The 25208-nt window shown below is 37.4% G+C and overlaps 1 long non-coding RNA gene across 2 annotated transcripts in view; it reads right to left on the reverse strand.

The window, feature by feature from the left end:
* Positions 1-322: 322 nt before the first annotated feature.
* The window catches only part of LOC136011159 (uncharacterized), a 178972-nt gene continuing 154086 nt past the window's right edge, over positions 323-25208 (reverse strand). Inside the window, exons 3-4 of one of the 2 annotated variants that reach the window (XR_010611244.1) lie at positions 21846-21919; positions 323-992 (exon numbers count right to left, since the gene is read on the reverse strand). This is a non-coding gene — a long non-coding RNA (uncharacterized LOC136011159). Of the gene's footprint in view, positions 993-9865; positions 9915-21845; positions 21920-25208 lie in introns of those variants that run through there. The other variant, XR_010611246.1, reaches the window with a different exon arrangement.

Consider the following 25208-nt stretch of genomic DNA (forward strand, 5'->3'; position numbering starts at 1 on the left):
CAGGCTAGCCTCATAAAACTGCTCTTCAGCCTAGGTCTTCAGTTTTAACAAGTCACTAGTGCTCCTGTTCTGTTTCCTTTCTTTTTTTGTAAACTTTGTTTAAAGCCATACTACATAAAAGTTTCATTGTTACATAATGAGCGATGTGCTATTTCTGTCACTGCACTTAATTGTGAAAACACTCAAAACCCAAAATTACGTTTAAACTGGAACTTGACTGCCCTTACTGTCAAACCATTGCACTGCTATTTTGATCAGGCAAATCATGGCAATCTCCCTGAACAATTCCCTGGCACGATTTATGAACTAATATGAGCTGGGAATCATTCCCAGAGGCAGTATACATGGACCCACTGTGGTTTGGAAGTGGGTTTTAATAGGGAGGACTGGTCGTTTGGCACAGCTGGGCTTGGAGCCGGAGGGTGCCTCTGTGCCCATATGATTTACTAATACAGACATGGCCAAGGAGCCTGGCAAAAACGTGCTTCATTCAATGCCTTCATCTCACCTGTGTATTTTAGCACAACACTTCTGTCATATGCAACAGCCTGTTCCAAATGACACTTCTCTACATACATAGTATAAACCTGTCCACTTGAAAATTCCACTAAGTTTCTATCAATTTCAGTGACTGTGGGACTAGGTATACAACCTCTCTGTTTATCTTACTATCCTGCAGTCAGTAAGACAAGTAATCAGCACTAAAGGTTTCAGTGTGGATATCTGCGTGTAATACCAGGTTCTGATTTGCGCCAACATTAAGAACTGCAGGCAAAAACTGTTCACTGTCTTATTTTGCTCTCCCTTCACACTGGGTAAACACAATCAGGATGTGAAAAAAGGGCAAGTAGGGTTTCCCTTTGAGCACCATTTCAGTGTAGGTACAACATAGCCACAAGGATTGGCTTGAGTCCTTAATCCCTTCAGCTTCTCTTGTAGCCTTTAGGATCCTCTTTGTAGAGCTTGATGCTGGTGGCACTCATGTTGCACAGCTGTAACAAAAGGAAAAGAACAATGCTCCAAATCCAACCCTATACTACAAATGTTTTTATTTAAATGTTACTTCCAGAAGGAAGTCTGAGTCTCTTTTGTAATGCTCTTTCATCTTAATATGCCTAAATTCATCCATCTAGTCATATGCCTTTCTTTTTACATATGAAACAGCAACAGTTCTAAGATACTGTTATAGTGAAAGAAATAGAACAGGAATATTACTGTCAATTATTTAACATTTTCTTTTAGAAAGCAACTTTAGCTTTTTTCAAATGTCTGGTAAAATGTCTGATGAAATCTGAAATGTCAAAAATCTCCATTTCTCTACTTTCTTCTCTGTCTCCTGGCCAGTTTTTCAATCAGGCTACACACCAGATCATACAAATATATAGGAAGCTTCCAGTGAGTGCTTTTACCTCAGTCTACTTCTGTAGAGGAGAGGTTTCTGTAGTAACATATGCATGAGTCATATCTTACTCTTATCATAAGGGACCTACATCAGCATAAAAAAGGAAGACCTTACTTGACATTGCTGATTTCTATAACAGAAAAAAAAAAAGGAAAGCTAGAAAGCTTCTTTCCTTAAAAAAAAAAAAAAAACACAAAAAAAACCCTCACAACAAAATCATAAGCCCAAGCCATTGCACACATTGGACAAATATTAAAAGAAGAGCAAACAAAATGGAAACATGTTCTTTTTTCTTAGGATACCAGTAAGAGAAGAGTGATTGAGGAAAAAGTTTGAAGGGTTGATGTTAGAATGAGCTATGGAAACGCAGAGTCCCCAAATACACAAAAAATATATACAAAAAAATAGTAGCAACATCATTCAAATGTGTTGTAAGTTCTTTAGGAGAGTTTCCTTAGTCTTTCATCTATGGATGAAAATCTATAACTACAAATAACACCTTGACTGCATAATGAGTAGGGTATACATCCTGTGTGTGTGTGCAGTCCCAGACATCCTCATATCAGAGGCAGAGATGTAAAATTAATGAGAAAAATGTTCCAGTTCATGAAATATTGCAGACATTGAAGGAATACGTGTGGGTGTCAGAAAGTTCCAAGAAAGGAGGCATACTCATACTCTAAAATCTGAAACTCATTTCAGTGGTTTGAGACCCCTTAGCTTCCCTGAACTGTTACTCAAAGCCTGTCCTCCTGATGCAAAATAGGATAGGTCATATGATGGAAGCCACCTGATACTTTTCCAAGCACTTTGGAAATGAACACAGAAATATGACTCAAGTGAATCATAAGATAATTATCAATTACTTGAATATCAGAGGATTGAGTTGTTAAAAAGTACAGAAAAGGAACAGAAAAGATTTTGAAAAATGATGGGCTCAGAAAATACAGACTGATAGGGAAAAATAGTAATGATGAAAAAATCCATATACCTGCACTGGGGGACATGGTCTAGGGTGAGGCTTCCCTGCACGTGGTAGGGGGGTTGGAACTAGATGATCTCAAGGTCCTTTCCAACCCTAACCATTCTATGTCTCACTCTCTAGAAGTAGAAAGAACACCCCATAGGTTCTCCTTTAAATAAGCATCTATTTTAAGGGTGCTATCAAGGGCTACATTACAAAAGGTCACCATTAATTCTCAAGAATATTATACGCCTGGGTCCTCTGACTCAGGGTTCTGCATAGTATAAATGATTATGTTTGTGCTCTAAAGCTAAGAAATAAAGGATGTTGTATGGCCACCGAACTAGACACATTGGGTTCAATGTGCAAACCTGACAGTCCGTAGGCCAGCAATGTGTAATTCAGAGCTGCTTTTTCTCCTCTTTCCTCATTTGTTAAATGAAAGAGCAGAAGGTGACAAAGGAGACAGGGAAAGAACTACTTGCATCTCTGTAAAGAGAAACAAGCACATTTAGCCATTCTGTGCTATCTTCCACAGCTCAGCTACAATGTACTCAAAGACACTAGATGAGTGTTTCCAAAACCACTGTCAGCCCACCATCAGATGACATTGACAGAAGAGCTCACATTGCAGAATCAGCGTCAGATTCTGTAGCTGTAAACTGAATATAATTCTTGTTTTTAAAGGCCACTCAGTCTGTACCCGTCAAAGTTACAATAATTCCAAAAGGAAAGTGTGCTAATGGATACTCAAAATGCTGCCAAACCCTTCAAGTATTTATACTTGGAATATTGGCCAAAAGAGGAGGAAAATTACTTTCATTGATTTCAGACACATTGTTTTTCATTTAGGCTTCCAGTTTTGAATGTCTTACCCTCTCTGACCTCTATCTTCTCCAACATTTCAAAATCACAGATTTGAGCAAATCCAGTTCTAAAAAGTTCAGGGCCATTTACGCAATGGCTCCCCAGATGAAACTACTGCTACCTCTACAAAGCACATAACATGCAGACAGGCACTTGTTGGAGGAGACTAGCCTCCCTGTCTTCCGTGTCACTTCGTATCATAGAAAGCTATCTTGATGTGACATAGAGAACTTAAAATGACAACTAATTCCATTTAGAAACAACTCTGTTATTCGCCATGCATTTTCTGCGGTTTTGTCCTTTTATTTTTAATACTAAGGATAGATGTGTAAATATTGGGCGGTTTGCGTCTTAAATGTTTTTCCTTGGCAGTTTATCCTTGATCTATTGCTGTAACTAAAGTTATCAATTAACTTACTGAATTAATTTAGCCTTTTTCTTGACAAAAATGTATTTTGGGGACACAGTTGTTATTCAGGAAGATTTGCTAATATTTACCTTTTATAATTTTCTGCACAGAGTTCACTGTAAGGTTTTACATTTAAAAGGTTAATAATGGTAAAAGATTTTGTCTCAAACATAGGGTCCTGAAATACCTTGTTTTTCCTATCCAACAGGATGGAAGCAGTTAAGTTCTCAAACTGTTGACTTCTAAGAGAAGTACTAAGGAATAAGAGAAAGTGAAATTATAAAAAAAACCTGAAGTCCTATCATTAAAAGAACAAAGAAGGGAGAAAATAAAAGGAATAGCGTGATGTGCTGGAGAATCTCTAGAGACAAACTTTTCTTTTTGGTGTCCCAGTCTTGTCTCCCACCGATTTTAGTCAGCAAGCTTTGAGTCACTCTAAAAGTTTCTAAAATAGTTGCACTTGACATCATTCCTATTCACCCTGTAAACTTTACCTTGACCTTTGTATTTTAGATCATCTTAGAACTGGTTTAGCACATTCAACATCTTTGTCACAGGTCTGCTGCAACGGTAGTCAGCTTTCTCAGAGTGGAATAGATGACATTTTTAACAAAAAAAAAATTAAAAAGAAAAAATAAAAAAAAAAAAATAGAAATATCCTCTCCATGTTTTGATCCATTATGTTTAGTTTTGTATTCATTTCCATTTCCAAAGAATGAGACAAAGCCACCATGCTCAGGTTGCAAGGAGGAGAAATAATCACAGTACCAATGAAAACATCTTATTGCAGCATTGTCACAACAGCTCTTTGTCACCAAGATCTCCCTCAGTCTCCTTTATCTTTCATTGAGTACTACTTCTGCTAAAATTCATTCAATGCGGGCACAAAAATAGAAATCTTTATCATCAAGCCATATTACTTATCAATAATATAATAATGCAAAATTCTATTGCAAGCAGATTTATGTTTTGCTTTTCTAGCTTCAATTTTTTTTCATTTCTCTACTTAATTTGTCTTAGGAGAAAAAAACTGGTTTTGATACAGTTCCAGAAACAATGTGTCAGGTAATCTCTTTCACACTTATGCAAACATTTTATTATTATAAACATCCTTTCATTTCAAATACATTTACTATGAACACTTTATCAGTAGCTCTTTGTCATGAACTGTACTATTTCTCAAACACATTTTCCTATTAGGAACTGCATTAGCCATGGAAAAGTTGCTGTGTTTTTTATATCGTTGTAACAGTGGGGGTTTTTACTCTAAAACTGTAGTCTAGATAGTGGGGTTTTACCTTGCTATAATGACAATACATTTTTAAAGAGTTAATGCTTGTGAAGAGCTGCACATTTTCACAGAGAATAGCACTAGAAAGTAGGCATAGATCCTTTCATTTTCAGTGCTAGTAATGAAGCATAAAATATGATAACGAAACAGCAATCTGTTTACTTCTATGTCAATCATTTTAACAAACAAACAAACAAACAAACAAACAAACAAGCAAAAAAAAGAAGAAGAAGCCAGGAGGGGGAATTTCACAGATAGCTCTTAGAAAGCTCACCTCTAATGAAGGCAATGAAAAGGTCAAGATCCTACTCTAAGCACCTAGCTGCCTCCCATGCTTAGCTACTCTGCTTAGAACATCTTGCTGCAAGTTATCTGTTGTCTATACACAAGCAGCAACATCATGTTCTTTTAAAAAGAATATGCAATACAAAATAAATCTGATATAATTTATTACTGTAAGGACAATCCATTTATGTACAGAATTTCATAAATTTTAGTGTGGAGTCTTGTTTCATGAATTCATGTGGTAACTTAAGATGTAAAAAGTAGAAATTATATCCAGTTTGCAGAAATGTAATGACTGAATTTCCCATAAAAATTAAAGCTCCTCCAATTCTCCCTTTACTGAATTAATAATTTTAAGAAAATGCCACCCCATAGGTACAAAAATTCATATATACACATGCACCAAATTTCCACTTATGAAAACGAAATTTCAAACCTCTGAAGGCAGGATTTAGCCCAGAGTACTCAGTGTGTGACAACCCATTTATCGTCATAGCAATAAACTGATGAAGGAGAAAGGCTGTTAATGTGACACAGAGAGCTTTAAAAGCAGAAATGGGAATTCAGGAAGTTGCTCACAAAGTCAGTTGCTTTTTTAAAGATGTTCCTGCATTTCATGTTTATGCTCAGAATGGTGGTCCCTGCTTCCTCCAGTCTCCAATAAGAGCTGATTTGTCCTTCAGCTACAATTGCAGATGTTGGAGGACCTAAGACCGCTAAACAGTTGAACTCACAAGGAGGCCAAAAAGAAAAATTATTATCCAGAAGAGAAACAGAAAAGCTGCAGATAGAGGGAAAGCTAAGAGACCAGGAAAGCCTCAACTGCCCAGAGCCATAAAAAACGATAAATTGGAGGAAATAGCTTCACTAGCACCTTCCGTGTTTCTTCAAAATTTTATGTTAAATTAGATTTGTTAGTATGTTGTCCATTCTGAATTATTAATTATGGAGTCTTTCTTCTTTAAAATAAAATGTAGTGCTTTTGCAAAGTGCCAGGCTACCTCAATTTTGGAGATGGAAGCTTTCTGTTCTTCCAAGAATATTAGAAAGTTTCCAACCATTATCACAACAGAAGAGACACTCAAAAATCCTTTGCATCCTGTTTCATTTCTTCTATTTCCTCGTCCATACATGCACAAGGACAATTATCTTTCTTCTCTGAAGTCACTTATTCAAAGTGAACATGAGAAACCAGACTGGAGCAGAATGCCTCAACAGAGTTTAATGGAATCTCTTTTAGGACCAGCCCATGTGTGAAAAGAATGCAAAATGTTTATTGTTTTCACTATGACATGTATTTAGTAACCTTTGAAAAAAGGCTGAACAGCTGCTATCCACTTTCTAGAAAGGCTACTGCTTACTGTGTAATGGAGTAATCCTAAAATGTTCTCTGCTGTCTTGGCATTTGAGATTAACATTTCATTGTGGGGAAAACAACCTAATACCTAGAGGAAAAAAAAACATGGATAATAGTTCAACTTTTTTTGATAGAATCTATAAAAGCAAGTTTGAACCGTGAGTCAAATACAGTCTATGCCTCCAAGTTGGACAGAGTACCAGCATTGCTTCCCAAGTGATAGCATGCTAAATAATTTCCTCAAACCAGTGCCTTAAGAATAGTGCTGTCTATACAGACAGGATCGGCTCAGGCGTACCTGTACAGCACAGAACAGGTGTGACCGCCTGGGTTAGCTAATCAGATCAAACAGCAGATAAAAGAGATATTTGTGATATTTGCTTGGTTTAAAAATTTTAATTCAGCAATGGCTAAACTCTTACACAGCTACTGCAAGTTGCAAGCTATGCTGTCTTTCTTGCTATTTTAAAAACGTTACTATGACAAACTGGTTAACATGGCCAAAGAATATAGTCCTCAGTGTCACTACAACATAGTTGTCTCTCCAGAATATCGGTCATAGACTGAGCCTTACTTTGACATTCTGCTGCTCACTGGCAAAATTAAGCCCTGGAATAAAATGAAGATGAAAACGAAAATTCAAAGCAGATGCAGTAGAAAAGAAAGAGAACAGGAGAGGAAGAGGAGAGGAAGAAAGTGTCCAGAAATTTCTGTTTCTTTTTATTAATAAGCACACACAATACTCTGGAGGAGTAATATGTGCTTTGATGATAACTTGACAAGGGATAATGAAGGAAGTGGGGAGGGCTGCATTACTAAAAAAATCACAGTTCAGTTTTCATCTCCCCAAAAAATGAACAATTTTCATGACTAAACCATGCATACCTTCCTTTTTCTCTGGTGACAAATCAAACTTTTTAGCAGGACAAATATAAGAGTTAATATTTACATTCTGTATTATATATATATAATATGTAATGTATAATATTTAATAATATGTACTATTTAATTTTTTCTTTCTTTCTGAAGATCTTCCTGTTATTGAAAAGTCTCAGGTTTTTTGTCAGAAAAAAAAAAAAAGCTTTTATTAAACAGAATGTACCATTAATTAGTTTTCATGCAAGACAGTAAGATGGAGTGGAAAAAGGAGCTACTACTAAAAGAAAGCCGTTGAGAAGCTATGGAACTTCCTAAAGAAGAAGTGTCTGCAGTTTTCAAAACACAATCACAGTTGACAGAAATTCTCACCTCTATTTACCAGAGACTAAGGACTGTGAAAGCACAGGAGATGGTTTAATATCTTATCTTTCAAAGTGATCTCTTCAGATTTAGGATGAGCAGAAATGCTGAACTGATGTGGGGACATTTTCACTATCACTACTCAATGATTTATATGGTGTTCTGTAGGGAGCTAGATGATTTCTGTCTCTCTTGCTCCCAGCCTAGCATTTAAAAAAAACCCAACAGAACAGACAATGAGAAAAGAAGCCATAGACAATAAAATCAATCCACTCTGAAAAGACAACTAAAGCATTTCAAGACAATGCTTAAATACCTGCACAATTGTTGGGATATGCACGCAGAGGTAATCATAAAGACTACAATGTGCAGCCTTAAATTCTGATAGCCCCCAGAAAATGGGGAGTGGCAGGCTTATCAGGAGGAAAGGGGAATCAAGAAGTTGCCAAAGTGTTTTATGAAGGAAATAAGCTAGAAAACATTTGAAATGTGACACAAACAAGAGCTGTCAGAATGATACTGGGAGCCAAAGAGACAGTATCACTCTCTAAGGAACCAGGGTGTTTTTTATGTAATACTACAAAAACAAATGCTATCTCCTACATGCTGAGCACTGTTGAGATATTTAATGTTAACCCTAGCTCTAGCAGTAGTACTGAAAATATCCCCATCTGGAGGAATTTTAGCTTAATTTTCAAGATTGGACATTCAAGAACATCTTTAATTCTTCAGTGACATCTCCGGAAGCCAAACAATATAAAGACAGAGAAAGCAAACGAAACAAAAAGTCGCTTGCTTTAATTTTACTTCCGTAAGGACTTAAGAATATCTAGTCATACTGCCAATTATACCTATAAAATTAATTAAAGCAATGCAGAAGACCTGGTATTTTTTCCTTGTCTTTCTCTCCCTCTCCCTACCATCCTAAATATTAGATTTATTTTTTAATTTAAATGTGTTCTGGACTTAACACCAAAAGGTTCATGTGTCATGAAAACATGGGTTAGAGCTTTGGAGTTCTGCCCAGTATGCGTAATTCAGTAGAGTACTATGATAGCATGAACAATTAGAGAATCACATGCATTAGAAATACTTGTCCTTTAACATTCATTGCATTTTTTTTTTTGCTTGTTTAGCTTTCCGATATTGCTTCCTAGGGAAAAAGCCCTTAGAGCTTAGTCAGGTTTTCTGCCTAAGTGTTGAGGGGAGAGGGTATGGGTGTTCTGCTGGACAAGAAGTTGTCTATGAGCCAGCAAAGTGCCCTTATGGTCAAGAAGGCCAATGGTATGCTGGGCTGCATTAGGAAGAGCATTGCCAGCAGGTTGAAGGAGGTAATTCTCCCTCTCTACTCAGTCCTGGTGAGACTTCACCTGGAATACTGTGTCCAGTTCTGGGCTCCTCAGTACAAGAGAGACATGGAGCTGCTGAAGCAAGTCCAGTGAAGGGTTAGTAGAATGATTAATTCCAGAGCATCTGAACCTTGCTTTATTGTGAGCAAGGACTGAGGGAGCTGGGCCTGTTCAGCTAAGAGAAGTGGAGGATTAACGAAGATCTGATAAATGTATATAAGAAGGGAGGGTGTCAAGAGGATGGGCCCAGACTCTTCTTGGTGACGTCAGGCAATAAGAAAAAAGGCAATAGACATAAATTAAAACATAGCAAGTGCCTCCTGAACACGAGGAAGAACTTCTTTACTGTAAGGGTGACTGAGTATTGGAACAATGCTGTGGAGTCTCTTTCCTTGGAGATATTCAAGATTTGTTTGGACACAATCCTGAATAATATGCTCTAGGTGACCCTGGTTGAGCACAGAGGTTGGACTAGATGACCTGCAGTGGTCCCTTCTAACCTCAACCATTCTATGATTCTGTGAAATCTTAAAGGCTACGTGTATATAAGATTAATTTTAATTTTCCTTCCCCCTCACTTACTGTCTTTGTCTCTTGAAGCAGTGCCCAGCTGATATTCCAGCAAAAACTTCCTCCAGCTTTTTATCTCCTCAAGCACAGCACCACATAAAACTCAGCAATATTCTCTGTTGAAGCCACAGGCCACTCTTGCGTCTTAATTTCTTCTGAAACAGTCAAGCCCATCAGCCTGCTAATGAAAGAAAATTAAAGAATATGGGGCTATTGTCTCACAAAGATCCTACAAGTAAAGAGTTGAAGTGTTAGGTACCAGGTGAATTCTTACACTGCAGTTTCTCACCTGCACTCTGAACTACAGTAATTCAGCTGCATTCAGTTCTGGGGCCCTCAACATAACTAGGATGTGGAGCTGTTGGAACACATCCAGAGGAGGGCCACAAAGATGATCAGAGTCCTGGAGCACCTCTCCTGGGAAAGACAGGCTGAGAGAGCTGGGCTTGTTCAGCCTGGAGAAAAGAAGGCTCCAGAGAAACTTTCAATACCTAAAGGGACCTACAAAAAATCTGGAGAGGGTCTCTTAATAAGAGCAGTGTGTTTGTGGAATTAGTCAGGGCCTGGATGGGCAGGCCTTGGAGCAACCTCATCTTGTGGAAGGTATTACTACTTGTTGCAGGAGGTAGGCACCAGATGAACAACCCAAACCGTTCTATGATTCAATGATTCAGATCTCAGTCTATCAGAGAAGTAATTCTTCCTGCAGTTCTTATCTACATTCAATCTGAATTTAAGCATAAGGAGAAAATAAAAATGTGCTAAACAAAAATGGATGAAATTTAGAGAATAACAAGCAGGGTAAGAAGATGGTCTCATTTCTATCCTATCAATCACTTTTGTACCAATTAGAGAAGGAACATGCCAAATAAAATCAAGCCTTCTCTTACGGAATAAGAGTCAGCTATGCATCATCACCAGATGGGACCAGCAATTCCCTGTTGACTCAATTTTGAGTCATTTTTTGTTGGGTTTCAACTGACATTATCTTTACATCATATTCATCTGAACGAGGAGCCTCTGCCCTTTCAACTAATCCTCAAAGTTACAGAGGTGGAAAATCACAGGAAGAAAGAAGGAGGCGAAAATACTATGGCTAAAATTTGTCTTGTAATAGATTAGTATTAATCTTCTGATGGGGTGCATTTCCTTACTTTATGAAGGAGCATAATGGTGTCTTTCAAGAGCAATAAATAAATGAGTTGCTTGAAAGCATTTTCAAGTTAGCATTACTTTTCTCCTGCTAAGTCTACTAATTATAGCATTTTACCATTAATTGAGAACTTAAAGTCCTTAAAACCAGCTTCTAATCTGTGTCTGAACTGCAGAAGTTCCCCAGAATTGCACCAGTATCAGATTAGCTTCACTTTGTAGTCAATACACTCAGAAAGGGCAAGATTTCTGTTTCTGACTGTAAATTCCTTCCCTGACAATAAGCTTTCAGGAGTGACCAAGACTTCATCTCCAATTTTCAGCTGAAAAGATTGATTGCACTTCAATTTCCACAGGGTAATTGGTCATGGCTTGCAAAAATATAAAAATGTATCACTAATTAGGTTTCCAGCTACTGGATGGTATGGCTTACTTCTAGGTTTCATTTTATGAGTATCTGAGGCAATATAATTCAGAAATAACTTATCTAAGAAAGCTATACAAGGTAAACTAGCTTATATGTATTAATCCCTTATGAGGAAACTTCCCCATACCACCATATTGAATATACAAAGTATATTCTCCATGATGAATTTGCATCATGACCAATGTATTAAATATCATTACTGAGAGTTTCTCAGCAAAATCCAACAAACTGGTTTGCACTTTCTTATCTATTCTTAGTCTTCTTGTTTATTCTATCTACATGTACATGTCTACAAATCTGAACCTACTCTATCAACTAGGCTTGTATCTGCAGGAGACGCACAAAGTTAGCTTCAGAGTGAATTTTTAATAATTTCTTTTAAAGGCTGAGAACAGAATGGATCAAACATTGAATATGTTATATTTTTCCAAGTTCTTCTGGTTGTTTTTTTTTGATTCTGAAGTGAAAAAAATGAGATATTTCTCACTCCATAGTTTTTGATCTTCAGAAATATGAAATTCTCCTTGAGATGAGAGTTATTCTGCTACTGGATGACCAAATACAAAACCAAAGCAAACCAAAAGCCAACCCAAAATAATACCCCCAACATCCTAGAAGCAATTCTTTTATCTTTTCATAAATATGGTACACTAAAATCATTAACCATTACATTCAGCTGTTCTTTAAAGCAGCATATGGGCTGTCATTTTTATTTCAGAAACGGAGCAGAGACAACCCAATTTCTTCTGATTAAGTTTATATACTTCCTTTAGAACACGTGGAGATTACCACAACAGATAATCTAGAGTCCTGGTGACTTCCTGAAACTTAAATTCTAGGTATGAGAAAGTGGTCACCCTACCTTTCATGAGGTTATGAATAGTAATGTAAATGTCTCCTGGCAATTCTCTTCCTGCCAGCTTGGTCCATGATAGTATGCAAGAAAGACTGTGTAAGCAACATGTTGCCAAAACTTGCAATATTACTGAAGTAATATTTAGATTATAAGAATATACACCAATAATAAATTATTTTTCATATCCTTAGAAGTACAGCATATCACAGAATCACAGAATCCCAAGGGTTGGAAGGGACCTAAAAAGATCATCTAGTCCAACCCCCCTGCAAGAGCAGGGTAACCTACAGTACATCACACAGGAACTTGTCCAGGCGGGCCTTGAATATCTCCAGTGTAGGAGACTCCACAACCCCCCTGGGCAACCTGTTCCAGTGCTCTGTCACTCTTACAGTAAAGAAGTTCTTCCTGATGTTAACGTGGAACTTCCTATGCTCCAGTTTACACCCATTGCCCCTTGTCCTATCACTGGATATCACTGAAAAAAGCCTAGTTCCATCATCCTGACACCTACCCTTCACATATTTGTAAACATTGATGAGGTCACCCCTCAGTCTCCTCTTTTGCAAGCTAAAGAGACCCAGCTCCCTCAGCCTCTCCTCATAAGGGAGATGTTCCACTCCCTTAATCATCTTTGTGGCTCTGCGCTGGACTCCTTCAAGCAATTCCCTGTCCTTCTTGAACAGAGGGGCCCAGAACTGGACGCAATATTCCAGATGCGGCCTCACCAAGGCTGAGTAGAGGGGGAGGAGAACCTCTCTTGACCTACTAACCACTCTCTGAAAGTACACCCACACACATGCTGTGTCAACCAGTTATAAATGCTTAAATAGGACATTACCCTGCTATTTTTTTTTTAATTTTAATATTAAATGATGTGCACAGAAATTTATAACATAGTATAAGTTAAAAACATATGTCTTCTGAAGTAATCCCAAACAAAGTCTAAATTATGTCTATTATAAGATTTTTTCGGCTCACTTCCCTTCAGGTTACTAAGGATGTCTTGTTTATATAGGCTTAATTTTTATTTTTATGTATTTAGATTTTTTGATAAAGAATTCCTAATTTAAAAAAATGGTATTGAACTTGAGGGAAAAAGAGGGCCTATTTTGTTTTTTTATTAAAAAAAAATAAAATAAAATTGAGTAAGAGAAACTCGTATTTTTTTCAGCTTCCTGAGATTTCTGATAGATTATGTCTTCCTTTTTTTTTTTTTTTTTAACAAATACACATAAATGCAGAATAATATTCTACAAGTAGCAATTGATTGAACTAGCCAGCTACTGATAGTAAAAATTGGCTTAGCAAAAAGAAATTGGTGAATTTTAAAATGAGGGATTAAGAAGTTAGTAATTATAATTTCAAGCAAAGAAAAGAAAGAACAATTTCCTAAAACAAAAACCAGTTTACTCCTAAATAAAAGACTGAGATAACATAAGTTCAAATAAATTCACAGTTTTACTAACTGCCAATGTAAAAATTCTCCTTTTCGATCAGTCTGAAAATATTTTAGTAGAAGTTGGGTAGAATGAGAAATCAAGGATTTTCTTAAGGTTCTCAAAGGGGAAAACAGTCTGCTTAAGGAAGAAAACACGAAGATGAGATTGAAAAGGCAAGGGAATGCTTTGGAGTAACATATCTAAAATGGAATGTGTTTCAGATGTGTTTTTAAAGATTTACCAGAAAAGTGAGCAACACTAAAGCAGTGCGTATCAAGAGATATTTCAGAATTGCATTCCTCTTTGGAATGCAATCAGTTCAGAAGTACAGACACTGACTTCAGGACTGGAGATATGAAAGTACAGACAGTGCAATGAGATTAATAGCTCTATCTAGGCAAATTCAGATACATTCTTTAATGTTAGAATTTCTTTATCCAAAACAACATGATGGAAAGTAAACAGTGGAATTTAATGAAGGGAACTGAAGCCCAGAGAGGTCATGATAAGGGGAACTCGGTAGAGTTGCTGATACTTAGGTGTTCTAAACTCCAACATAAAGATGCCTTAATGCTCTCCAAAAGCAGAAGAAAAGTAGTGTACAAGCTCCACACCACTACTTTATGCCCATTACAACAACTTCCTGAGATAGCACAAATAGTATTTATTTCATGTTAGTAGGGTAATATACATGGATGCTTTTTCCAAGATTAATATTTTACAACTTTGGTACAAGATCCCAAACATTCCCTGTGACTAAAAGTTGGTCAGGTCAATGTCCAATGGTGAATAAGCATTGTGCTGCACTCTACTGGCCCTTCAGTTATATTTAACCGACTTCAGGGGTCCAGTCCCTTCAGAAACTCTTAACAATCTTCACGGGTCCAGCCACAGAACGGCCCTCAAATTGAGCAGCAATTTTTCCCTTTCTAAACATAGGTGAAGAATTTACCAAAATACCTGGAATTGCAATCCTCCCAACTATCTAAGATTGGGATTGATAACAGGATCTCTTATCCTAAAAGAACTTGTGGGAACTTTCCTGTGTTTCCACATTCAGTGATGCCTATAGCAATATTCAATTGCTGAGGAACCTTTGAGATGGGGCCTGCAATGCTGAAATGAGCTCTCACCATTCCTGCAGAAAATCACTTTTTTTTCCCATTACTGACCATACAGCACAGCTCAAGAAATTATTAATCTTGGGATTAGAGCCATGGAAGAGAGGACCTGCAACTTCTCGGCTATAAAGGAAGCAGTGGATTGATGTGCTCCTTGTACTCCCTATCAGCAGCCAGTAACCCTTTCAGTGCCCAGTCCCTAGATGGGAAACCAATGATGTAAAACTAGAGAGAAAGTATGCATAAATAAGTTATCATGGCTGTTATCAAAAACTTATCATGCCTTTCATCCTGTCAGTCCAGTTCTCTCTCTTTGTGGAAATTTGCTTCTTTATATACCCTTGAAATCATTTTAGTTACCTTTTTTCATTAGCCTGTATACACTGGATAGGCTGCCTGGATTTGGGTGTAATTGCTGACAGATGCCTAGCTAATTTAGGAGTTAACTATATACCTAGTTGTCCTGGGTTCAGCAGTAGCAGTCATTTTTCTCTTTCTTAATAGCTGGTGCAGTGCTGTGGTCTTGACTATCAGCCTGGGAACAGTGCTGATAACACCGATGCTTTAAGTTGTTGCTCAGTGATGTTTAGTCTGACCAAGGACTTTCTGAGTCTCATGCTCTGCCAGGGAGGAGGGGAAGCCAGGAGAAAGCAGAGACAGGACACCTGACCCAAACTAGCCAAAGAGTTATTCCATACCACAGCACGTCATGCCCACTATATAAACTGGGGGCAGTTACCTGGAAGGGCTAGATCACTGCTTGGGTGGTGCTGGGTACTGGTCGACAGGTGGTGAGTGGTTGTATTCTCTCTCCTTGTTATTTCCCTTATCATTATTATTATTGGTGGTAGCAGTAGTGGTTTTGTGTTATACCTTAGTCACTGGACTGCTCTTATCTCAACCCGTGGGAGTTACATTGATTCCCCTCCCCATTCCTCTGGGAGTTGAGGGAAGAAGAAGGGGGAGAGTGAGCGAACGGCTGTGTGGTTCTGAGTTACCAGCTGGGCTTAAACCACAACAATCACCTAAGGAAGAAATAAGTTTTGAGAAATTTGATGACACTGTTGATAAGTCAAGATTCATGTTCTCCCACATCTGGCTGACAGGCATTCACTCCAAGAACCTTCTCCTCTCCAGTGTCTGTTACTGTAAGAGGAAATAAGGGAACTTGAAACAAAAATAATAGTACTCTTGTCTGAAAAACAAGGTGGCAGATTATAGAAAAAAATATAAGACTTCTGCTACCCTAGTCATTTGCTTAAGATCAGTGATGGCCGGCCCAGCATAGTATGGCAAAACAAACTAATTAAACGCTACTAATTTGAACTTCAGCTTAAAATGCTTAAGCTTCAGAAAGTTTGCATATCCACTCATACAAATATGTTATAAAACCCTAGATGTCCTGGTCTACTCTGTAAATCCTACTACAATAACTATTTTGCCTTATTTGTTCTTATGTTTTTTGTAAAACTGATTATGAGTGGGACACTGAAAGCCTGATATCCTGGGTCTATAACGAATCTGGGAAAACATAATGATTTCTGTGGATTCAAGATTGATTTTTTTTTATTGCTGTTTATCCAAAACTGAAAGGATTTTAAACAGGTGGATTGTCAGATAAAATTGCTTCATGAGAAAGAGCAACAATTAGGATTCTTCTGTGCAGATTAACTCACTGACCTCTCTTGGAAATAGAAAGAAAAGAAGTGGCCCTGGTGTGCTCTTGACAACCTCCAAACCACCATTGTATTCATACAAATTCCTTCATCAGGTTTACAGGAACAATTTTTTCATTCCATGTAAGTTGGAAGGCTACAATGCATTTTTAACAGACATCTGTGAATGTTTGCTGTGACCAGTCTGATCATCCAGTCTGATCTCCAAGAAGGACACAGCTTAGAAATGATCTGCAGAATACTGACCACTTTGTCAAGGTTAATCAGAAATGCAGCTGACAAAATGACCTGCAAGGTGTAAAAAGCAATGGTTGCTTCCTAGTTATTTTGAAGGTGTGGGCAAGACATAAATAGCATAACCACAGGATCAGACAGGCTTTGTGATTCATAGCTTGTTGAATAAACTAAGTAGGAAAAGATTTTTTCTGGTCTTGCTAGATACAGTGCTTTTTAGAGCTATCACAAAACTAGCATCTGTATTTACTTCCACTATTTTTTCTCTCTGATTGGACCTCAGAGGAATCCTGTCTTTGTTGCATTGCAGATTTGTTAGTGGGGAAGATCAGATCTGCCCAGGCTTAAGCTGGGAACTCACAGGCTATACTGACATAAAGAATTAGAGACTAAGAACCCATACAGAACCCACTAAGACTAAGCAAGAGTTCAATAGTACATGGCTCTAGCAGTTACCTGGTTTCCTACTATGAAGGCTTTACCAAGCCTGCCTTTGGATGAAGTAAAACCATGTTTAAAGTTAGCTGCTTCAGATGAAAGAACTCTTTAAAGGACTACATCTTAGTTTTTTAATGAGTTTTTAATCTCAAAAAGACACTTACTACTCAACTTACATAAAGTTGAATCCATGGGGATAAATATTCTTTCTCCTGCCTAGTCACAAATTACCTCTAAATGGGATACAGGCCAAAGAACTTTTACCTTGTTTCAGGAAGAACATTCATGCTAACAACTGGCACAGAGGAAATAATACATCCCAGGGACTCATGCTTCTTAGAAGTCCAGAGGACATCAGGTTGAATTGTTTCCCATGTGTATTTTTGGTAAGCATCTGGAAAAGCAAATCCCATTCTTCTCAAAACTCTCCCTGAGTTCAGGAAGGTATGTTCTCTAAGCTAGTATGCACTGGTATTGTCCTCTGGTCTAGTCCTCAAGATGCTGCATTCACTAAGTATGTTACTAAGAAACTCTAGGACAAATAATTCAGATAACTTCAATTCAATAAATAAATATATTCAATATATTCAATAAATAAATAAATTCAAATAACAAGAAGCCTGTGAAAATAATATATGAAGTGCTCTTGGGTGTCTTAGAGAGAGAGAGAAGGGAGACAAAAGACTGTGAGAAAGGCAGACAAGAAAAGCCCCGACACAATCAAGCAATTACAATATTCTAATGAGAATTAAGAAAATAAATAAATAAAAAAGGCAACAACACTTGATTAGTACAAAAAATAATAATACCTATGTTTATACTTCAGCAGTAACTACCAGAGGTGAAGCACACTTTTCTGATACATCTTCATCAACTGCAGATTATTTATAAGGTCAAGCATTTTCAAAGGAGTTTATTTTGAAACATCAGATTACTCCAGAAATTAGCCTTACCTAAATTAGTTCTGACCACACTCTCAGCAAATATATTTCTCCACCAGTTTGAATATTAATTTTTTTCCCATCTTTTATTTATTTAAAGTTTGAAAAGAAAACATCTATTAAACAGCTAACAGGAAGTGTGAGTTCTGAAAGGATTTTTGTTTTTTTGCTGTCAAGTGTCTCTCTGGCTGAATCACCTTACAAATGTAAATTAAAAGGTTTAAAATGTAGTGACACTGTGTAGAATTTTAATTTGGCTTAGGCAGCATGTTTTCTCATTCAAAACAGTTTTTCTGTCCTAACACGACTCTGCTGATCTTGATCAGGACCCATTAGCTCTCAGTTCTCTATGGGTACATAGAAAATGGAACACATACCAGTTTTGGCTGACCTATTCAACACCGGTGTTTTGTGGCAGACAGAGGTGGGACATACACAGAGAAATAGGTTAGTATAGAGAAATATATTCAATTTAAACCATTGCTATCCTGCTTAGGTTCTAAGAGAAATTATATGGTTTTGTTTTCTCATATTTGAAATAATTTTCAACAAGACAGTTTTATGACTTTTCAAATGGCTACTATTGCATTAACCGTGAGTGTTCTAAGAGAGACGTATGAGAAATTCTCCCATTGCTCTTCCACTACCTTTTCTGCAAAAACTGGGAGAAACTGGGATAACTTTATAACCCAGAGGTTTCACAGCACAGAAAGTTTCCAGAAAGTGACTTCACATGGTATCACTGACTGAGAGGCTTTGAGTGAGGCTTTGAGTTCTGCTGCATCTTTAATTGATTGACATGATCAGGCTCATTGGTTGTCACAGAGCTCTGAATGTTTTTTCAAAGTGTTTTCTGGGTAGAGATTTCATTTTGGACAGGACAGGACTAATGATAAAGAAACAAAGGTCAAAGCATTTAAATATAATAAATGACAAAGTTGGAACAGTCACATTTTACACCTGCACTGAATATCATTAATGGCTACAACAGAAAAATATTCCTGCAAAGAACTTGTTGAGCTGAGTTCCTTGTTGTATTAGGCAATTGTATCATACATGTCTTTTAGGATGACTGAACTATCTAGCAGAAAGCTTACTGGTGTTTTGGTTTTGTTCCCACTGCTCCAGTGGGCAGCAGCATCCTTCTGCTCTGAGGGTTGAGATTTCACTGTCCTTTGAAACAACAGCTTTTACTTCAAACTAGAGGAGGGTACAGATACACACCCAGCATCCTGAGATACCCCAGCTCACATCCTGCTACACATCTGAGCTCAGGGTTTTCCTTCAGAGTCTGTTCGAACACAGGACCAAGTTATTGCAGTAGCTCACTGTCTTCTGTCTTGTGAATTCTTCCAGGTTTGTTTCTACCTTGAACGTTTCTCCACCTCATCAGCTACCTCATTTTGTTCTCAGGTTCCATAACCTATCCCTTACTGAAAACAGGCTTTTTAATGTGGGGCCATGAGTAAACATCTGCAGCCCCCTCCTTTACCTGGGTATGCCACTGACAAGTTTTTGCAGTTCTTTTGCCACTGTTGTGAAACCAAGACAGCCACATTTGTGTCCAGCTCAATGCGATGAAGTAATAATCACCTTATCCCGACTTTCTGTAATGTCACTTAATTTCCTGGTCAGGTTCTTTTGCATTACTTTAACTCATAACTCCTGATTTCTATTTCAGTGATTTCATAATCCTTTTGAACACACAGTCCTTTGCCTTAAAGGCTTTTTCTGCTGTTCCTAAAATAAACTCCAGATGGCTTTTCTACCTGTAACTTGAGGACACTGCTAGTCTTTAAATGCTTTAGAATAGCTGACATTTTCTCAAAGCCTTTTTTGAACTCAAGAGCCTTAACACAATAGGCTCTTCCCTAGGTCTTTTAACCATTCCTCTATTCCCCAACAGTGATGCCACAGAGCCTCAGCTACTTAGCCTGTAATAACAGAGAAATCCCAAAGAGTCCTCAAACATCCTTCTTAATCCTCTTAATTTTTTGTTCTTAACCCATGACTAAGTGAGGCACTTGGCTGTGTCCAGGCACACCCACCATTGCGCAGATATATTTCTTCAACATGCAATTTTCCACTCAGCTTCTTTAAAGTTTCTTTGCCATTTCCCATGCTGCCTTCCCACACCATCCCCCCTCCCTGCTGCCTGCCAGCCTGTTTTCTCCTCAGTCTTCTCTCTTCCCAGCCAGCTTTTGCAGTTTCCTGTTGTCCTAAAATATTTTGCTCCTGCCTCTGAGTTGCCAGCTCACTGCTTCTCCCTCTCCCATAAAGGCTCCCGCAGTTCGCAGCTGTCCCTCTTTATGTGCTTCTGTGGGTGAGGGACAGCAGGACACCATTGGCAGCTCCCTTTCCAGGACTTTTTCTCAGTTCCCTAGTGCAGGATTTCCAAGGCAATCGTACTTTATTACAGACCTATTTTTATATTTCTGTTTTATTTTACCTAACTTGTATATTTCATAAGAATTTTTTGTAGCTTTTATATGAGAATTACTTTACCATCCTCTCTCTAAGCAGTTTAATTCCAAAGTGTCTGTTTCAGCCATGCATTGTCATCTTGCTTCCATACTGAGTATAAAGCGCATTTTCAAACATAATTTTCTGCTTCTCCTGATTTGCACAGGTCCTTCAGTACTGACATCCCAATTAAAACATTTAGTCCACCATGTCTTTGTCATCCTATACATCTGCCTTCAGGGTCTGCCCCAGAAGCTCTCTCTTCTCCACTTTTGCCCATGTTCCTTTCATTAACAAAAACAGCATCATAGTACTTCCTTATTAATCACATCTACTTTCTTTTCAATATTTGGTAATGCACTTTCACCAGCTGAAACACTTACGTTACTGCTGTTCGCACTATTTTTGTTACCTCATTTTTCCTTTTGCCTATCACCCTAATCTTTATTTATGCAGCTCTTCTTTTACCAGAGTTTTCTATTCTTGTATATTAAAAGAAACCTGGAAGGCATTGGGGATTCAGGCCCAAATGATACAGAAAACACCTTATGCATCATCATTGCAATCTGATTGCTGTACTCACTAGGTTAAATATGGGGCTCAGGTGATAACAAAAGTAATGTATGATTCAAAAATTCGGCAATGCTTTGTCACTATTTTACATGCTTTTTTTTTTAATTAGACTTTTGATTAGACTGGGTCAACTTATTCTTTTTTTAATAAAGTGTATTTTTGGCAGTCATAGTAAAACTATGTTAGGTTATTTCCGTGACTCATTTTCAATAGCAAAATCACATGAAAGAGACAGACAGCTCTGTGGAACTTCTTCCTCTTGTGCTTTCTGAAAGAGATGCCTTAATTTCCTTTCCTTCTCTTCCACCACAAAATACATGCAAATATTATATCTTTTTTCTAACTTGTACCAGAAATAGAGCTGTTACACTACATCTATCAACCTTAAAGCTTGAGTAATGTGAGATAAACACACAGGCCAAAATCCAAGAAGCATGTAGTATGTAGTACATGTAACGAAAGTGGAGAACCTGATGATCTGCACTTCAAATCAGGATCAAATGAATTGTGCACAAGAAATGATGATCATTTTCTAGGAAATTAGTGTCTGTGATTTCAAAAATTATGTAGTGCTAAGAGCTTAGACAAAAACTGCTGAGGAAATTCCCCATGATTTTCAAGCTCTTGGTGAGATTTCTACTTTCATATGAAACTTGAGAGAAAAGCTGGAATGGTAAATATTTGTTCTGAAAAGTCTACAGAGACTGCAGCTGAAAAGGTTTGTCTGTGCCTATTATTACTATATTTAGAGATAAGCAGTGGGCACACAAAAGAAATCTTAAACCTTACCTTTTATCAGTTTTGAGATCTCTGGGTAAGTGTGTTGTGCTGACAGTTCCTCCTTTTGAAAGCCGCAGACAGAACTAACAAAAGAAAAATAGAAAAGAAGTCAGCTTTCCCAAACCAGTGTTTAGATAAATTCTCCTACTTTTCCAGGTCTGTTTCCTTTTAGCTAACACAGGTGACCTGCTGACTCCCTTTTTCTTCATGTGATTGGAAATTGCTAGTTGACACAATCACAAAGTACAAAGATGAAGTAAAGACCCCTTTTTATGGGCTTATGGTGTTTTACCTTCTAAAGAAAACTGAACCATTACTTTCTCACAATTCCAGATCTTGCAGCTAATCAAGTTATTTGCAGAGATGTACAGATCAATGGAAAAGCAAAGAACAAGATTTTAGAATAAGGGCTTCAAAGAAATGTTCCAGAGGTGACAGATCTGTTATTGTGACAGCACCTAGGCCAGCTTAGAAATTTTTGATCCAAATTCTTTTTCAAAGATATGCTGAGTTTTGACTGAACTCGATGGGCAAGCACAGAGAAGTGCAGAAATATTTGCTATCAGTTTGAAATTCATCAGTGGTTTAAGTGTTTTTAAAGAAATGTGAGGGCTTTCTGGTTTATTAGCGAAAATAATCCTGTCTGCACGAATGAAAGTAAGTTGTCTTTTTCCAGGCTAACAGCTAGAAAAAAACTGTGGCATATCAGAGATCTTTCATCTTCATTTAGTAGATATTCCAGAAAGCTGACCAAAGTTCATTTACGTACTAGAGAATATGTTTTGGTCCCAGGATGGTATCCGCAGAAGGCGTTTTCATATAAAAAAGAAAACATTTGGTACATCAACTACTCTTTTTTTTTTTTTATTATTTTATTAAAGATGACACAGATATTACTAGAAGTCTATTCCTTTGGAAAAACAGCAGCTAAGTGTTGGTGGATGTTAGTCCGTAACATTTTACCATATCAGCGCTTTCCAGAGTTTCAAACAAGTATATATGTAATTGTCTTTTTGCCCTTGTGTCAGAAATAGCCAAGACCTCCCTTAGCCTTTCCCAGCTCTTATTTTAATGCATTATGCAGCTTCTCAACCAACAGAATCACAGTTCAGCTCTGGCAGTATGAGTTCATGCAGCTGGAAGCCTTCTGTGCCACAGCTGCTGGAACCACAATGCAATACTTTCTTCTCCTAGTTGCACTCTGAGTGCAAATTGGATAGATAAACTCCTTACCATAGCCATGGCAAAACTTATAAATGCCTGACAAAGATGGATTCTCTACCAACAACAAATTATTTCCAGACTGTTGTAACTATTTTGTCACTTGCCAAGTATTTGGTATAGGAAACAGTTTGGTTCTTATATTTCTCCAGGAAAGATGAACCTGTTTTAATTACCTCCAGGTCCTCCAAGTTTTACATATGAAACATGAATTTTTTATTTATACCACAAAATGTCCTGCAAGTGACAAAAAAGAGTGAAACAGCTTTCATATGTCATAGTGTTAAGACAGTGTGGAAATGAGCCACAGGCTGCTTTCTGCCATCAAGAGGAGTATTCTAGAAGGAAATCCAAGTGAACTCAGATTCTTTGGTGGGGAAGACAATTCTATTCAAGGTTATCTATTTACATGAGAGTGTGTATTTTATAAACCAGCCTGTCGCTTTGTGGGCAACTACCCTGGGCTTTATGTTAGTGTTATTTTATAAGTACTGAATAAAGAAAAGACTTCAGAACTGAACTATACCCTTCTCTTATGAGAAACATTTTTATTTAGAAAGATATCTCAACCTTTTCTACAGGGATTAGTTGCAAAACCAAACTATTTTATGGTAGCTACTTAGGTGGGGATCAATAGAACTTATTTTTGTTGCCATTGTGTTGATGCAGTAGCAACTGCTGAATTTGACTCTCCCTCTGCAATCCCAAAAATTTAATTTAGAAAACTGCAGCTTGATGTAAACTCTAATGCTACAAATTAGGGATTTAAGTGAACATAGACAATATCATGAACATAACCCAGCATAACAGAAAACTATACACCAAAATCTGGATTTGTTTGATTTAAAATTAAAAAAAAAAAAAAGAAAAAGCAGCATGCTACTAGAGTACTAGAGTAACTTGTTTCTTTTAAATGCTCTATTTAGATAAGGGATACAATTTCTCAAATTGGTTTGTGTTGTGTTGGCCTCATCATTAATAACTATTCCAAATAATTCTGCAAAATAAAAAAATTCCCATTGTCCAAGCCAAATTTAACTTAATTCATTCAATTCTGCTTTACAAAACTAATTCATCAATTCAGTGTCACAGCCTTCTACCTAGAAGCAGAAGGGGTAGTTGTATTAGGGCCTGCTAAATAGCAAACTTCAGAAAAAACTGGGCAAAGTGTTATCTCTGCAGGCTCTGAAGAGTATTTTTCAAGCCCCTGAAAATGCTTACCCTTGTTTCCCATTGTGTGACAAAAACTTTAGGATCAAAATCTATGAAGTTTAAACCTTTCATAAATAAATGTCCAGTTAGCAGCAAAATGAATTTCACAGAACTGAGAAAGCAGAACTAATTTCGCACAGTTTACACTGTAATTTTCAGATTTCTATTACTATTTGGTCTTTAATTAGTATGACAGCTTCTTGTTCCTTACATGTTCTTACATGGGATTCCAAGTTTGATTTAGCAGCCCACAATGAAAAAAGGAGCTGTACAGTAGACTTTTAACGTAATTTTTCAGTCTAGTCAGCCTCATCTCACGGTCTGCAGATGCTTCCTCACCTGCATGCCATTCCCATGGCTCATAGCTGACACTGACACAAGCCAAGGGAGCATCCCTGCCTGCTATGCCTGTGTCCGTGCAATCACAGGCACTGTCACCAGTCTGAATAAGACACTGTCAGGAATGTGCCCTCAGAAAAAACACTGGTATTTCACTACTGAGGATAATATTGTACTGCCGTCCCTTTAACCAGGAAATACAAAAAACTAGGTGGAAGACCTGGGAAAATTCTGACTTTTTGACTGCCATGGTTTTGCTTTGTGACTGATGATGTTTTTGTGAGAGCTTCCTTTTATTCATTTCTCTTAAAACCATGAAAAAATAAACGCTATGAATAAAATAAACTGTGACAAAATTGAAAAATCTGCTCACATGGAACAATTTGCTTAACACCACACAGAAATCTACATCCCTTCATCTGTACTTCCTCCTCAGATAACTACACCTGAGTCCTATTCCCATGGAAGTCAAAGAGAAATACGGCAATGTCATTAGAAACCAGCACCCCGCTATAACTAAAGTTATTTAAAAAACACCTTTATGATGGAAACACTTGTGTTACCTCACCTAGAGCTTTCACCACGTACATCAATATAGCT

This window comes from Lathamus discolor, chromosome 3, assembly GCF_037157495.1.
Source record: "Lathamus discolor isolate bLatDis1 chromosome 3, bLatDis1.hap1, whole genome shotgun sequence".
Lineage (NCBI taxonomy): Eukaryota > Metazoa > Chordata > Aves > Psittaciformes > Psittacidae > Lathamus > Lathamus discolor.